Genomic DNA, 18,207 nt, shown 5'->3' on the forward strand with positions numbered 1-18,207 from the left:
CAATACACCAAATTAAAGCTACACTTGTTGTTAAACCAGCCAACGTGTCAGATTTCAAAAAGGCTTTACGGCAAAAGCAAACCATTCTATTATCTAAGGATAGCACCCCATCAAACGAACACAGACAATCATATTACAACCCGCCAGGCGCGACACACAACTCAGAAATAAAGATATAATTCATGCCTTACCTTTGACGAGCTTCTTCTGTTGGCACTCCAATATGTCCCATAAACATCACAAATGGTCCTTTTGTTCAATTAATTTCGTTGTTACATATCCAAAATGTCCATTTATTTGACGCGTTTGATCCAGAAAAACACAGGTTCCAACTAGCGCAACATGACTACAAAATATCTCATAAATTACCTGTAATCTTTGTCCAAACATTTCAAACAACTAATACAACTTTAGGTATTTTTTTATGTAAATAATCAATAACATTTCAGACGGGATAAACTGTGTTCAATACCGGAGGACAACAAAGTGGAGCGTGCTTTCAAGTCACGCGCCTCTAACAAACAGTACACTTCACTCAACCCTCGTTCTGAACAGGGCTACTTCTTCATTACACAAAGGAAAAACTTCAACCAACTTCTAAAGACTGTTGACATCCAGTGGAAGCGATAGGAACTGCAAGCAAGTGAAATCCAGATCCCCATAGAAAACTCATTGGGTATGAGAGTGGCCTCAAAAAAACAAAATCCTGGATGGTTGGCCTTGGGTTTCTGCCAAATAAGCTCGGTTATACTCACAGAAATCATTCAAACAGTTTTAGAAACTTCAGAGTGTTTTCCATCCAAATCTACCAATAAGATGCATATCCTAGCTTCTGGGCCTGAGTAGCAGGCAGTTTACTTTGGGCATGTTTTTCACCCGGATGTGAAAATACTGCCTCCTAGCCCGAAGAGGATTTATTAAAACATGCTAATAAGGGTCCTCTGAGTATATGAAAAAAAGTTTAGTATACTTCCACTGGTATGCCATCCAGCCCTGAGTTTGGTATACTTCCACTGGTATGCCATCCAGCCCTGGAGTTTGGTATACCTCCTCTGGTATGCCATCCAGCCCTGGAGTTTGGTATACTTCCACTGGTATGCCATCAAGCCCTGGAGTTTGGTATACTTCCACTGGTATGCCATCCAGCCCTGGAGTTTGGTATACTTCCACTGGTATGCCATCCAGCCCTGGAGTTTGGTATACTTCCACTGGTATGCCATCAAGCCCTGGAGTTTGGTATACTTCCACTGGTATGCCATCCAGCCCTGGAGTTTGGTATACTTCCACTGGTATGCCATCCAGCCCTGGAGTTTGGTATACTTCCACTGGTATGCCATCAAGCCCTGGAGTTTGGTATACTTCCACTGGTATACCATCCAGCCCTGGAGTTTGGTATACCTCCACTGGTATGCCATCCAGCCCTGGAGTTTGGTATACCTCCACTGGTATGCAATCCAGCCCTGGAGTTTGGTGTACTTCCACTGGTATGCCATCTAGCCCTGGAGTTTGGTATACCTCCACTGGTATGCCATCTAGCCCTGGAGTTTGGTATACCTCCACTGGTATGCCATCTAGCCCTGGAGTTTGGTATACCTCCACTGGTATGCCATCCAGCCCTGGAGTTTGGTATACCTCCTCTGGTATGCCATCAGGCCTGGAGTTTGGTATACCTCCTCTGGTATGCCATCCAGCCCTGGAGTTTGGTATACCTCCTCTGGTATGCCATCCAGCCCTGGAGTTTTCCCAGCCTTAAATGCTTTAATTGCTTCAGGAAGTTGCTCCTCTGTAATGTGGCCTTCACATGAGTCTTTCTGTACAGCTGTTCATTTTACATTATTATTAGGAACAAAATCCATACAATTAGTTTCATTTAGTGGAGATGGAGGAGACTGAAACGAAAACATATTCTTAAAGTACTTTACTTCCTCTTTCCAAATATATTTTGGTGAATCATGCGTGACTCCATCATTTGTAACAATGTTTAATACATTTGTTTTGGTAGCATTTCTATATTGAAGATTGAAAAAGAATTTGGTACATTTTTCCCCATATTCCATCCAGTTCTTTATTTTTATAGTATATTACACTGGATCTTTCCTGAATAAGTTCCTCCATTTATTTTTGTTTTTCTTATTCTTATGCCTCTATGGTACAGATTTTATTGCTATCTAACTGTACTGTTAGTCCTTCAATTTCCTTTGTTAATATGGACTCTTTTGATCGAAATTGCTTTTGTTTTATAGATGAGTACTGAATTGCATTGCCTCTAAAGGCACATTTAAAAGTGTCCCATACAATAAGGGGATCTGCTGTACCTATGCTATGTCTGAAAAAGTCAGTTATAAATTATTCTCTCCTAGTTCTAAACAATTTATAATCCAGTAGGCTTTGATTACATTTCCAATATCCTCGCCCACGTGGAAATGCTGTAAGAGTAATATACAGTGGGGAAAACAAGTATTGGATTCACTGCCGATTTTGCAGGTTTTCCTACTTACAAAGCACGTAGAGGTCTGTAATTTTTTATCATAGGTACACTTCAACTGTGAGAGACGGAATCTAAAACAAAAATCCAGAAAATCACAATGTAGGATTTTTAAGTAATTAATTAGCAATCAATTGATAATCAAATATAATCAGATGCTCTGATGTGGGAAACATGTTTTATCACTGGATACAGGGCGATTAATACGCCTAAGGTGTGTGTGTGTGTGTGTGTGTGTGTGCGATTAATACGCCCAGTAAAAGCAGCTATGGTCTCCCACCGTTCAATCACCACACACACAGGCATAAACACACACACAGGCATAAACACACACACAGGCATAAACACACACACAGGCATAAACACACATACACACACCGCTCTGTTTTATCACTGGGTGATGGCTAATGTGATGGTGTGTGCGTGTGTGTGTATGTGTGTGTGTGTGTGTGCGTGCGTGTGCGTGTGCGTGCGTGTGCGTGTGTGTGTGCGTGTGTGTGTGCATGCGTGTGTGTGTGTGCGTGTGCGTGCGTGTATGTGCGTGCGTGCGTGCGTGTGTGTATGTGTGTGTGCGACTGTAATTAGAATGTCAACGGCCTGTGTTTCTCCTCTTGCTCAAACCCCACTGTCGACACATCACACTCTCTATAAAGTTGATAGACCTGAGCGTTGTATTTAATGCTCTGGAACTAAACGGGTTGTAGCCACGTAATAGGCCTTCAGATGTGATGTCATCGGTTGTGACCAATCGTGTAATTTATTATTAATAGTTCATTTCCAGAATATCCTGTATAAACAAAGGTTCAATGAAAATAATGTGTAAAGTGGTGTGTGGGTAAAGAGGAGGGGGGGGGACAGGGGGACTCTGGGTTCTTTTGAAGATAGGTTACCCCCCCCCCCCCGCGATGAGGGAGAGTCCCTAGGCCGCGGGGCCGACAGGTGACCTTTAACCTTGCGTCTGTGTCTTCTTATGTCCATGACGTCAACTCTAACGGCTCTCTAACCTGCATCTTTATACTGACTTGAACTCTGACCCCTGACCTCCCATACAGTGTTAACCGTATACACCTTCACTCTCACCTGCTCTTCATCCTTCTCATCTTAACCGTAACCTTCCTCTTTTCAAAAACATACCTTACCTCAATCGCTCCCCTCTCCCTGCAGATTGAGGAGATAGTGACCAGTATCCAGGATGAGACTGAGGGCGTTCCCATCAGAACTGTCAAGAGCTTCCTGACCAAGATACCCAGCGTCGTCACAGGTGAAAAGTGTAGAGTTGCAGACAGACGCGTCTTTGTGTGTATCTGGCCAACACACGCACGCACGCACACACACACACACGCACGCACGCACGCACACACACACACACATCACCACAGAGCCACAGAGGACCAGAGCAGCATATCAATGAACACTATTTCTAATGCGCAACGGCTGGCGCTCACGCGGATATATAGAGAGAGAGACACACACACGGATATATAGAGAGAGAGAGAGACACACACACGGATATATAGAGAGAGAGACACACACACGGATATCAAGAGAGAGAGACACACACACAGATATCGAGAGAGAGAGAGAGAGAGAGACACACACACAGATATCAAGAGAGAGAGACACACACACGGATATCGAGAGAGAGAGAGAGAGAGACAGACACACAGATATCAAGAGAGAGAGACACACACACGGATATCAAGAGAGAGAGACACACACACAGATATCAAGAGAGAGAGACACACACACAGATATCAAGAGAGAGAGACACACACACGGATATCAAGAGAGAGAGACACACACACAGATATCAAGAGAGAGAGACACACACACAGATATCAAGAGAGAGAGACACACACACAGATATCAAGAGAGAGACACACACACAGATATCGAGAGAGAGAGACACACACACAGATATCAAGAGAGAGAGACACACACACAGATATCAAGAGAGAGAGACACACACACGGATATCGAGAGAGAGAGAGACACACACAGATATCGAGAGAGAGAGACACACACACAGATATCGAGAGAGAGAGAGAGAGAGACAGACACACACACGGATATCGAGAGAGAGAGAGAAACACACACACGGATATCGAGAGAGAGACACACACACAGATATCGAGAGAGAGAGACACACACACAGATATCGAGAGAGAGAGACACACACACAGATATCGAGAGAGAGAGAGAGAGAGAGACACACACACGGATATCAAGAGAGAGAGACACACACACAGATATCAAGAGAGAGAGACACACACACAGATATCAAGAGAGAGAGACACACACACGGATATCAAGAGAGAGAGACACACACACAGATATCGAGAGAGAGAGAGAGAGAGACAGACACACACACGGATATCGAGAGAGAGAGAGAAACACACACACGGATATCGAGAGAGAGAGAGACACACACACACGGATATCGAGAGAGAGAGAGACACACACAGATATCGAGAGAGAGAGAGAGAGAGACAGACACACAGATATCGAGAGAGAGAGACACACACACAGATATCGAGAGAGAGACACACACACAGATATCGAGAGAGAGAGAGAGAGAGACAGACACACACACGGATATCGAGAGAGAGACACACACACGGATATCGAGAGAGAGAGAGAGAGAGACAGACACACACGGATATCGAGAGAGAGAGAGACACACACAGATATCGAGAGAGAGAGAGAGAGAGACAGACACACAGATATCGAGAGAGAGACACACACACAGATATCGAGAGAGAGAGAGAGAGAGACAGACACACACACGGATATCGAGAGAGAGAGAGAACACACACACGTGTTTCTCTCGAGAGAGAGAGAAACACTCAGATATCGAGAGAGACACTCTGAGAGAGAGAGAGACACACCACTCTCTCTCCGTGTTTCTCTCTCTCCTCTCTCTCCTGTTTCTCTCTCTTTCTCTCTCTCCCTCTCTCTCCCTCTCTCTCCGTGTTTCTCTCTCCCCTCTCTCCGTGTTTTCTCTCTCTCTCCCTTTCTCTCCGTGTTTCTCTCTCTCCCTCTCTCTCCGTGTTTCTCTCTCTCCCTCTCTCTCCGTCTTTCTCTCTCTGTTTCTCTCTCTCTGTTTCTCTCTCTCCCTCTCTCTCCGTGTTTCTCTCTCTGTTTCTCTCTCTCCCTCTCTCTCCGTCTTTCTCTCTCTGTTTCTCTCTCTCCCTCTCTCTCTGTGTTTCTCTCTCTGTTTCTCTCTCCCTTTCTCTCCGTGTTTCTCTCTCTGTTTCTCTCTCTGTTTTCTCTCTCCGTCTTTCTCTCTCTGTTTCTCTCTCTCTCTATCCCTCTTTGTTTATCTCTCAATGTTTCTCTCTGTTTCTCTCTCCCTCTTGCTCTCTCCCTCTCTCTCTTTGTTTCTCTCTCTGTTTCTCTCTTCTCTCTCTGTGTCTACCAGGTGCAGACATAGTGCAGTGGCTGATGAAGAACCTAGCCATTGAGGATCCTGGTGGGTACACATCATGAAGACTATATATATATATATATATATATATATATATATATATATGTTGTATTCAATGGCAATTAAAGCTTACTAAACATGTAATAACACGCTTTATAAACTATTAATAGAGCATGTGTTACATGTTTGTAATGGTCTCTTCCTTGTCGCATACTCTACGTGGATATAATTCAGCATAATGAGTTTTCTATTGAAAAGCTGAAACATCTTGACAAGCATTCAGTAAAGTATGAGTCCGTTATGAACTGACTGTTGACATCTAGTGGAAGCCATAGGAACTGCAATTTGGGTCCTAATAAATCGGGTTTCCCGTAGAAAAGCATTGGAAAATCCAATGACCTCAATTGGATGGTTTGTCCTCGGGGTTTCGCCTGCCAAATCAGTTCTGTTACACCCACAGACATTATTTTAACAGTTTTAGAAACTTTAGAGTGTTTTCTATCTATATGTATATCCTATATGCTTCTGGGCCTGAGCAGCAGGCAGTTTACTTTGGGCTTTTCATCCGGACGTCAAAATACTGCCCCCTATCCTTAAGAAGTTTTAATAAGCATTCAGTAAAGTATGAATCTGTTATAAACCAGTAATAAGGCCCGAGGTGGTGTGGTATATGGCCATTATATCACGGCTAAGGGCTGTTCTTGACCTCGACGCAATGCGGCGTGCCTGGATACAGCCCTTAGCCGCGGTATATTGGCCATATATCACAAACCCCTGAGGTGCCTTAATGCTATTATAAACTGGTTTACCAATGTAATTAGAACAGGACAAATAACTGTTTTGTCATACCCGTGGTATACGGTCTGATATACCACGGCTGTCAGGCAATCAGCAACTGGGCTTTAATCACCCAGTTTATAATTTTAAGTAAGTCACTGACTGTGTTCCATCCTTTTCCTGTAGCTGAGGCGATGCACATCGGGAGTCTGATTGCTGCTCAGGGATATTTCTTCCCCATCTCTGATCACGTCCTGTCACTCAAAGATGATGGATCCTTCTATCGCTTCCAGGTGAGCAGTAAGACCATATAAGGCTACAAGGCAGCTTCCAGGTGAGCAGTAAGACCATATAAGGCTACAAGGCAGCTTCCAGGTGAGCAGTAAGACCATATAAGGTTATAAGGCAGCTTCCAGATGAGCAGTAAGACCATATAAGGCTACAAGGCATCTTCCAGGTGAGCAGTAAAACCATATAAGGCAGCTTCCAGGTGAGCGGTAAGACCATATAAGGCTACAAGGAAGCTTCCAGGTGAGCAGTAAGGCCATATAAGGCAGCTTCCAGATGAGCAGTAAGACCATATAAGGCTACAAGGAAGCTTCCAGGTGAGCAGTGAGGCTACAAGGAAGCTTCCAGATGAGCAGTAAGACCATATAAGGGTATACATTGCCAGTGAGGGAAACTGCACCAACGTGACCAGTTGTTCTCTCATGCTACTTCCTGGTCTCTATCTCAGTCTAGAGAGGGAGATATGGCTTCTCCAAAGTGCTTCCCTGCATTCATCTGACTGATTGAGGGGGACAAATATTTAATTTAACTAGGCAAGTCAGTTAAGAACAAATTCTTATTTTCAATGACGGTTTAGGAACAGTGGATTAACTGCCTGTTCAGGGGCAGAACTTCAGATTTGTACCTTGTCAGCTCGGGGATTTGAACATGAAACCTTTCGGTTACTAGTCCAACGCTCTAACCACTAGGCCACCCTGCCGCCCCAAATATACTGTAAAGTACCAATTACTTTCCAATTCAGTCATGGAACCAAATCAAAAACCAACCTGATCCGTGATCCGTACGACACAACACCACACCCGCTAAGATACTTCCTCTGTTTCTACAAAGGGGGTCTGTGACCCCCATTAATAATGAATGGTGGAATATCCTGTGAAATATTTATCACAACTGAACCCACAGAGAGAACAGTTAAGGGGGTCTCTATTCACACAGAGCCTCTCAGAGTAGGAATGTTGATCTAGGATCAGGTTCCCTTTATAATCCACATAATGTTATTCATTATGATCTTAAAGGCCAAACTGATCCCAGATCAACATTCCTACTCTGAGATGCTTGTACCAGGAGGCTCAGAGACCTTCACAGAGGGAAAACAAAACATTCTATTCCATGTACAGTATAGTGCACTACTTTTGGACCAGAGCCCTGTGCGCCCTATGGGCCCCGGTCAAAAGGAGTGCACTACATAGGGAATAGGGTGCCACTTGGGATGCAGTCGATGACATTTCACCTCCTACCTACGTGGAGGGAACGCATCCCCTTCACAGCAGTCAGCCAGCCAGTCAGAAAGCTGAATAAAATAAGTGAATGTTTGGAGAGAACGATGCAGGAGTTGACCTTGATTCCTCCTCTTAAATAAGTGAATGATTGGAGAGAACGATGCAGGAGTTGACCTTGATTCCTCCTCTTAAAGAAGTGAAGTGAAGACAAGTCTGTGAATTATAACACATCTGTGAGTGCTTACACTTGTCCTATTTTACACATGTGAACTGGAAATGTGTTTAATTTTTTTGTGTGCACATTCTAACGCTCGCTGAGATACTCTTAGAGAGTGGGATCATGGAGCAGAGTAGAGTAAAGTGCCTTGCTCAATGGCACATCGGCATATTTTTCACCTTGGGGAATCGAACTAGCAACCTTACGGTTACTGCCCCCATGCTCTAACCACTAGGCTACCTGTCACCCTAGTGAACGTTAAGGGGGAGGAGGTGGAGTGTGTTTTGAATTTATAATGATAAACCACAATACAAGTTATTAGCATTTAATTTGTTTAGCAGAACGACAAAGAGAAGAAAAAAAAACGAACAACAGAGAAAATGCCGTTTTCTTTCGGAAGCGTTCGCAGCATGACAAATGGAAAGCCGTCTACTGGATATTTATTTCTGTTGAATCAACTACACTGAACTAAAATAGAAACGCAAACACGCAACCATTACAAAGATTTTACTGAGTTACAGTTCACATGAGGAAATCAGTCCATTTAAATAAATGTATTAGGCCCTAATCTATGGATTTCACATGACTGGGAATACAGATATGCATCTGTTGGTCAAAGATCAGAAAACCAGTCAGTATCTGGTGTGACCATTTGCCTCATTCAGCGTGACACTTCTCCTTCGCATAGAGTTGATCAGGCTGTTGATTGTGGGCTGTGGAATGTTGTCCCACTCTTCAATGGCTGTGCAAAGTTGCTGGATATTGAAGGAACTGGAACACACTGTCGTGCACATTGATCCAGAGCATCCCAAACATGCTCAATGGGTGACATGTCTGGTGAGTATGCAGGCCATGGAAGAACTGGGACATTTCCAGCTTCCAGGAATTGTGTACACATCTTTGCAACATGAGACTGTGAACTATCATGCTGAAACATGAGGTGATGGTGGCGGATGAATGGCACGACAATGGGCCTCAGGATCTCTGCAATTTGTGCATTCAAATTGCCATCGATAAAATGCAATTGTGTTCTTTGTCCGTACCCTAACCCCACCGCCACAATGGGGCACTATGTCCACAACGTTGACATCAGCAAACCACCCGCCATATATGTGCTCTGCGAAGGCCGGCACTGCCAAATTCTCTTACATGACTTTGGAGGCGGCTTATGGTAGAGAGATTAACATTAAATTCTCTGGAAACAGCTCTGGTGGATATTCCTTTAGTCAGCATGTCAATTGCACACTCCCTCGAAACTTGGGACATCTGTGCCATTATGTTGTGTGACAAAACTGCACATTTTAGAGGGGCCTTTATTGTCCCCAGCACAAGGTGCATCTGTGTAATGATTATGCTGTTTAATCAGCTTCTTGATATGCCACACCTGTCAGGTGGACGGATTATCTTGGCAAAGGAGAAATGCTCACTAACAGGGATGTAAACTAATTTGTAGGCAACATTTTAGAGAATTACATTTGTTGTGCATTATGGGAAATTTCAGCTCATGGGACAAACACTTTACATGTTACATTTATATATTTGTTCAGTGTATATATCTTTACAAAATGCCAAATGTTTTTACTGTAAATTATTGCCTCTTTAATATTGTCCCCATGCCTTTCACCTCTCAATAATACCTTCATTCTCTCCATTCTCTCTTCTCCTCCGCTCTTCTATCCAAACATCTCTCTATTCCTCTCCTCTCTGTTTCTCCTCCCTCTTCTATCCAAACATATCTCTATTCCTCTCCTCTCTGTTTCTCCTCCCCTCTTCTATCCAAACATCTCTCTATTCCTCTCCCTCTGTTTCTCCTCCCCCTTCTATCCAAACATCTCTCTATTCCTCTCCTCTCTGTTTCTCCTCCCCCTTCTATCCAAACATCTCTCTATTCCTCTCCTCTCTGTTTCTCCTCCCCTCTTCTATCCAAACATCTCTCTATTCCTCTCCTCTCTTTTTCTCCTCCCCCCTCTTCTGTCCAAACATCTCTCTATTCCTCTCCTTCCCTCCTGGCCTCTTCTGTCCAAACATCTCTCTATTCCTCTCCTTCTCTCCTGCCCTCTTCTGTCCAAACATTTCTATATTCCTCTCCTTCTCTCCTATCCTCTTCTATCCACTTCTCCCACACTTGACCCTCAGGCTCCATATTTCTGGCCTTCTAACTGCTGGGAACCAGAGAACACAGACTATGGTAAGTCCATAGAAATGGTATAACAAATCAAAGCTCTGTGATAGGTGGAGAGTCCTTCACTGAAGGGGCTAGAAATCATAAGACCATCTCCTATAGGACAGTGTCAACCATCACTCCCGAAGAACATTATAGATAGCTCACAGCTCTCAGAGCAGTCACAATCAGGAGACTACTCAGCTCCAGTGGACATCTCCCTGGGTGAGCAGGGAGGAACTAAATATAATCAGGGACTAGGACCAGGAGAGGGTGAAGAGGAGGGGGGATGGATGGATGGATGGAAGATGAGTGGGATGGATGGATGGATGGATGGAAGATGAGTGGGATGGATGGATGGATATGGGGAGAGGGAGAGCGGGATGGATGGATGGATATGGGGAGAGGGAGAGTGGGATGGATGGCTGGATATGGGGAGAGGGAGAGTGGGATGGATGGATGGATATGGGGAGAGGGAGAGAGGGATGGATGGATGGATATGGGGAGAGGGAGAGTAGGATGGATGGATGGATGGATATGGGGATGGAAGGAGAGGGAGAGGGATGGATGGATGGATATGGGGAGAGGGAGAGTGGGATGGATGGATGGATATGGGGAGAGGGAGAGTGGGGATGGATGGATGGATATGGGGAGACGGGGGAGAGTGGGATGGAGGGGGATGGATATCGGGGGTTTGAACTTGCAACCTTCCGTACTGGGGATGGGGAGAGAGGGATGGATGGAGAGGGGATGGATGGATGGATGGATATGGGGAGAGGGAGAGTGGGATGGATGGATGGATATGGGGAGGGAGAGTGGGATGGATGGATGGATATGGGAGAGAGGGGATGGATGGATGGATATGGGGAGAGGGATGGATGGATGGGATGGATGGATGGTTAACTGCCTGGGGAGAGAGAGAGCGGGATGGATGAACTTGCAACCTTGGGGACTCTAACCACTCTAAGCTGAGTGGGATGGATGGATGGATGGACGATATAGTGGGATGGATGGACTAGGAGGTGGATGGATGGAATGGGGAGAGGGAGAGTGGGATGGATGGATGGATATGGGGAGAGGGAGAGTGGGATGGATGGATGGATATGGGGAGAGGAGAGTAGTGGGATGGATGGATGGATATGGGGAGAGGGAGAGAGGGATGGATGGATGGATATGGGGGGAGAGGGAGAGGGGGATGGATGGATGGATATGGGGAGAGGGAGAGTGGGATGGATGGATGGATATGGGGAGAGGGGAGAGTGGGATGGATGGATGGATATGGGGATATGGGGAGGGAGAGTGGGATGGATGGATGGATATGGGAGAGGGAGAGTGGGATGGATGGATGGATGGATATTTAACCAGGGAGTTTAAGAACACATTCTTATTTTCAGTGGGATGGAACATGGATGGATAGGGGCAGAAGACAGATTTGTACCTTTGTCAGCTGGGGTTTGATAGATGGATGGCTCTAACCATATGGGGAGGGGGAGAGTGGGATGGAAAAAGTGGGGATGGATGGATGGATGGATGGATATGGGGAGAAAGGAGAGTGGGATGGATGGATGGATATGGGGAGAGGGAGAGTGGGATGGATGGATGGATGGATGGATGGATGGATATGGGAGAGGGAAAGTGGGATGGATGGATGGATATGGGGAGAGAGGGAGTGGGATGGATGGATGGATATGGGGAGAGGGAGAAGTGGGATGGATGGAGATGGGATATGGGATGGATGGATGGATGGATGTGGGGGAGAGGGAGAGTGGGATGGATGGATGGATATGGGGAGAGATGGAGATGGATATGGGATGGATGGATGGATGGATGGGGAGAGGGAGAGTGGGATGGATGGATGGATATGGGGAGAGGGAGAGTAGGATGGATGGATGGATATAGGGAAAGAGGGAGAGTGGATGGATGGATGGATGGATGGATATGGGGAGAGGGAGAGTGGGATGGATGGATGGATATGGGGAGAGGGAGAGTGGGATGGATGGATGGATGGATGGATATGGGGAGAGGGAGAGTGGGATGGATGGATGGATATGGGGAGAGGGAGAGTGGGATGGATGGATGGATATGGGGGGAGAAGAGTGGGATGGATGGATGGATATGGGGAGAGGGAGAGTGGGATGGATGGATGGATGGATGGATATGGGGGAAAGTGGGATGGATGGATGGATGGATGGATGGAAGTGGGGAGAGGGAGAGTGGGATGGATGGATGGATGGATATGGGGAGAGGGAGAGTGGGATGGATGGATGAATGGATATGGGGAGAGGGAGAGTGGGATGGATGAGATGGATATGGGGAGAGAGAGAGTGGGATGGATGGATGGATATGGATGGATGGAGGGAGATTAGAATGGGATGGATGGATGGATATGGGGAGAAGGAGAGTGGGATGGATGGATGGATGGATGGGATGGATGGAGAGGGAAAGTGGGATGGATGGATGGATATGGGGAGAGAGAGAGTGGGATGGATGGATGGATATGGGAGAGGAGTGGGATGGATGGATGGAGTGATGGATGGATGGATGGATATGGGGAGAGGGAGAGTGGGATGGATGGATGGATATGGGGAGAGGGAGAGTGGGATGGATGGATGGATATGGGGAGAGGAGAGTGGGATGGATGGATGGATGGATGGATGGATATGGGGAGGGGGGAGAGTGGGATGGATGGATGGATATGGGGAGAGGGAGAGTGGGATGGATGGATGGATGGATGGATGGGGAGAGAGAGAGTGGGATGGATGGATGGATGGATATGGGGAAGGAGAGTGGGATGGATGGATGGATGGATATGGGGGAGAGAGAGAGTGGGATGGATGGATGGATATGGATGGAGAGGGAGAGGAGATGGATGGATGGATGGATGGATATGGGGAGAGGGAGAGTGGGATGGATGGATGGATATGGGGGAGAGGGAGAGTGGGATGGATGGATGTGGGGAAAGTGGGATGGATGGATGTGGGGAGAGGGAGATAGAGAAGAGAAGGTAAGAGCAATGCAGGGTGAGGAAGGGAGGAAGGGAGGAAGGGATGGGTGGAGAGGGAGAGGGATGAATGGATTGAAGGGAAAGGATTTTACAGAACCACTGATAAGGCTCAGTCTCAGGTCTCTCTCTCTCTCTCTCTCTCTCTCTCTCTCTCTCTCTCCCCCCTCTCTCTCTCTCTCTCTCTCTCTCTCTCTCTCTCTCTGTCTCTCTCTCTCTCTCTCTCTCTCTCTCTCTCTCTCTCTCTCTCTCTCCCTCTCTCCTCCAGCTATCTATCTGTGCAAGAGGACCATGCAGAACAAGACTCGTTTGGAGCTGGCTGATTATGAGGCGGTAGGTACCAGTGTCATGTGATTATGAGGCCGTGGGTACCAGTGTCATGTGATTATGAGGCGGTGGGTACCAGTGTGATGTGATTATGAGGCCGTGGGTACCAGTGTCATGTGATTATGAGGCCGTGGGTACCAGTGTGATGTGATTATGATGGATGTGGATGGCCAGTGGGATGGATGGATGGTACCAGTGCGATGTGATGTGATGGATGGATGAGGCGGTGGGTACCAGTGTCATGTGATTATGAGGCGGTGGGCACCAGTGTGATGTGATTATGAGGTCATGGGTACCAGTGTCATGTGATTATGAGGTCATGGGTACCAGTGTCATGTGATTATGAGGTCGTGGGTACCAGTGTCATGTGATTATGAGGCGGTGGGTACCAGTGTCATGTGATTATGAGGCGGTGGGCACCAGTGTCATGTGATTATGAGGCGGTGGGCACCAGTGTGATGTGATTATGAGGTCGTGGGTACCAGTGTCATGTGATTATGAGGCGGTGGGCACCAGTGTGATGTGATTATGAGGTCGTGGGTACTGGTGTCATGTGATTATGAGGCGGTGGGTACCAGTGTCATGTGATTATGAGGCCGTGGGTACCAGTGTCATGTGATTATGAGGCCGTGGGTACCAGTGTGATGTGATTATGAGGCCGTGGGTACCAGTGTGATGTGATTATGAGGCCGTGTGTACCAGTGTCATGTGATTATGAGGCGGTAGGTACCAGTGCGATGTGATTATGAGGCGGTAGGTACCAGTCTCGTTCTACGTCCCAAATGACACCCTATTCCCTATATCGTGAACTACTTTTGACCAGGGCCTATAAGAAAATGTGGGACACAGGCCTGGAGTGTCCAAAATCGTAGATTATAGTATCCATCAATATGACTGTCTGTAAACACTGTAAACATTACGCGTAAAGCTCTCCCCTCCCTCCCTCCCTCCCTCCCTCCCTCCCTCCCTCCCTCTCCTCTCCCCTCCCTCCCTCCCTCTCCTCTCCCTCCCTCCCTCCCTCCCTCTCCTCTCCCTTTCTCCCTCTCTCTCCCTCTCTCCCCTCCTTCTCTCCATTAATCAGGAGAACCTAGCCAGACTACAGAGAGCCTTCACTAGGAAGTGGGAGTTTATCTTCATGCAGGCCGAGGCTCAAGTCAAGTAAGTGAAGTTGTCGTGTGTGTGTGTGTGTGTGTGTGTGTGTGTGTGTGTGTGTGTGTGTGTGGGCTGTTCTTAAACCTAAAATCGTCAAAAGTCCCTACAAGGATAGTAAAAGGACATTTCCCCCATCCTCATGAGGACAAAGGCTATTTTAAGCTTAGGGTTAGGTTTAGGGGTTAGGGTTACCATTAGTGTTACAATTAGGGTTATGGTAAATGTAAAGGGTTAGTTTTAGGGTTAGGGTTATAGGTTTAGGGTTAGTTTTAGTGTTTGGATTAAGGTTAGGGTTAGGCTTATGTTTAGGGGTTAGGGAAAATATGATTTTGAATGGAAATCAATTTTAGGTCCCCACAAGGACAGAATAACCAAGTGTGTGTGTGTGTTTTCTTCTGTTTATATTAGTAAGTGTATTGTATTTGGTTGGATGTTTATTTATTACTAAGGAAACACCCTTAGGCTATGTTTAACACAGTCTTCTTCTCCCTCTCTCTCTCTCTCTCTCTCTCTCTTCTCCCTCTGTCCTCTCTCTCTCTCTCTCTCTCTCTCTTCTCCCTCTGTCCTCTCTCTCTCTCTTCTCCCTCTGTCCTCTCTCTCTCTCTCTCTCTTTCTTTCTTTCTTTCTTTCTTTCTTTCTTTCTCTCTCCCTCTGTCCTCTCTCGCTCTCTCTCTCTCCCTCTTTCTTTCTTTCTCTTCTCCCCTGTCCTCTCTCTCTCTCTCATTCTCTCTCTCTCTCTCTCTCCCTCTTTCTTTCTCTCTCTCTCTCCCCCCTCTCTTCTTCTTCTTCTCCAGGATCGACAGGAAAAAGGATAGAATTGAGAGGAAGATTCTAGATAGTCAAGAAAGAGCTTTCTGGGATGTCCATAGACCTGTGGTATGTGTGAGTGAGTGAGTGAGTGAGTGAGTGATTATGTGGTGGTGTGTGTGTGAGTGAGTGGTGGTGTGTGAGTGAGTGAGTGGTGGTGTGTGAGTGAGTGAGTGAGTGAGTGAGTGAGTGAGTGAGTGAGTGAGTGAATGAGTGAAACATTACTGTACCTGGACTGCTAACACTGAATTTCTATTTTGAAAAGGTTTCCTTACAGTGTGTGCCTGCTGACATAGGTGGTTGATCCTGTGATTATGTTCTACAGCCAGGTTGTGGTGAACAGTGTGTGACAGAGTGGATGGGTCAGTGAAATGCAGACGGTGAGGAACCCACAGAGAGTCAAGAAGGTACTGGTGACAGGAGGGGTAGTGATTCACTAGACTGTGGCCAGAACTATTGGGTTGGTGTAAGTGGGTGGGTCACAAGACAATGTTGAAGGCTTTACAAAAATAAAGTTTGAATATTGAGGAATGGGATGGTAACATAGCACACTTCCCTCTTCTTTCTTCTCTTAAATTTCTCTCTCCTTCTCTCCATCCCCCTGTCCAGTCAGTGTATGGTCTGATAGACGAGGGTCAGTCTCAGAGCCCTGTACACACACCATCACAAATAGCCAGAAAAAGCACCAAAGCGGACGTGGAGAAAGAGGTACTTCTGTGTGTTCTTTTGGATGTTGGATGTTCTATTAGATGTTATATTGGTTGTTGTATGTTATATTACATGTTCTGTTGGATGTTCTATTAGATGTTTGATGTTCTATTAGATGTTGTATGTTCTATTAAATGTTCTATTAGATGTTGTATGTTCTATTAGATGTTCTATTAGATGTTGTATGTTCTATTAGATGTTGCATGTTCTATTAGATGTTCTATTAGATTTTGGATGTAATTTTAGATGTTGGATGTTCTATTTGATGTTCTATTAGATGTTGGATGTTCTGTTAGATGTTGTATGTTCTATTAGATGTTGTATATTATATTAGATGTTTTATGTTCTATTAGATGTTGGATGTTCTATTAGATGTTATATTAGATGTTGAATGTTCTATTAGATGTTGAATGTTCTATTAGATGTTATATTAGATGTTGGATGTTATATTAGATGTTGGAAGTTACATTAGATGTTGGATGTTATATTAGATGTCGGATGTTATATTAGATGGTGGATGTTATATTAGATGTTCTGTTAGATGTTGGATGTTATATTAGATGTTCTATTATATGTCTATTGGATGTAATTTTAGATGTTGGATGTTCTATTGGATGTAATTTTAGATGTTGGATGTTCTATTAGATGTAATTTTAGATGTTGGATGTTCTATTAGATGTTGTATGTTCTTTTAGATGTTGTATGTTCTATTAGATGTTGGATGTTCTATTAGATGTCATTTTGGATGTTGTATGTTCTATTGGATGTTGGATGTTCTATTAGATGTTCTATTAGATGTATGTTCTATGAAATGTTGTATTAGATGTTGTATGTTCTATTAAATGTTCTATTAGATGTTATATATTCTATTAGATGTTGTGAATTCTATTAAATGTTGTATGTTCTATTAGATGTTGTATGTTATATTAGATGTTGTATGTTCTATTAGATGTTGTATGTTATATTAGATGTTATATTAGATGTTGTATGTTCTATTAGATGTTGTATGTTATATTAAATGTTCTGTTAGATGTTATATGTTCTATTAAATGTTCTATTAGATGTTCTATTAGATGTTTTATGTTCTATTAATGTTGTATGTTCTATTAGATGTTGTATGTTCTATTAGATGTTGTATGTTGTATGTTCTATTAGATGTTGTATGTTCTATTAAATGTTCTATTAGATGTTGTATGTTCTATTAGATGTTGTATGTTATATTAGATGTTCTATTATATGTTGTATGTTCTATTACATGTTCTATTAGATGTTGTATGTTATATTAAATGTTCTATTAGATGTTATATGTTCTATTAAATGTTCTATTAGATGTTGTATGTTCTATTAGATGTTGTATGTTATATTAGATGTTCTATTAGATGTTGTATGTTATATTAAATGTTCTATTAGATGTTATATGTTCTATTAAATGTTCTATTAGATGTTCTATTAGATGTTTTATGTTCTATTAATGTTGTATGTTCTATTAGATGTTGTATGTTCTATTAGATGTTGTATGTTGTATGTTCTATTAGATGTTGTATGTTCTATTAAATGTTCTATTAGATGTTGTATGTTCTATTAGATGTTGTATGTTATATTAGATGTTCTATTAGATGTTGTATGTTATATTAAAT

At 44.3% G+C, this 18,207-nt stretch overlaps 1 pseudogene; it reads left to right on the forward strand.

Annotated features, from left to right (window-relative positions):
• Positions 1–1,603: 1,603 nt before the first annotated feature.
• Positions 1,604–18,207, forward strand: part of LOC135568048 (regulator of G-protein signaling 6-like) — a 47,172-nt pseudogene continuing 30,568 nt past the window's right edge.

The sequence above is a fragment of the Oncorhynchus nerka genome, unplaced genomic scaffold (genome assembly GCF_034236695.1).
Source record: "Oncorhynchus nerka isolate Pitt River unplaced genomic scaffold, Oner_Uvic_2.0 unplaced_scaffold_1729, whole genome shotgun sequence".
Taxonomy (NCBI): Eukaryota; Metazoa; Chordata; class Actinopteri; order Salmoniformes; family Salmonidae; genus Oncorhynchus; species Oncorhynchus nerka.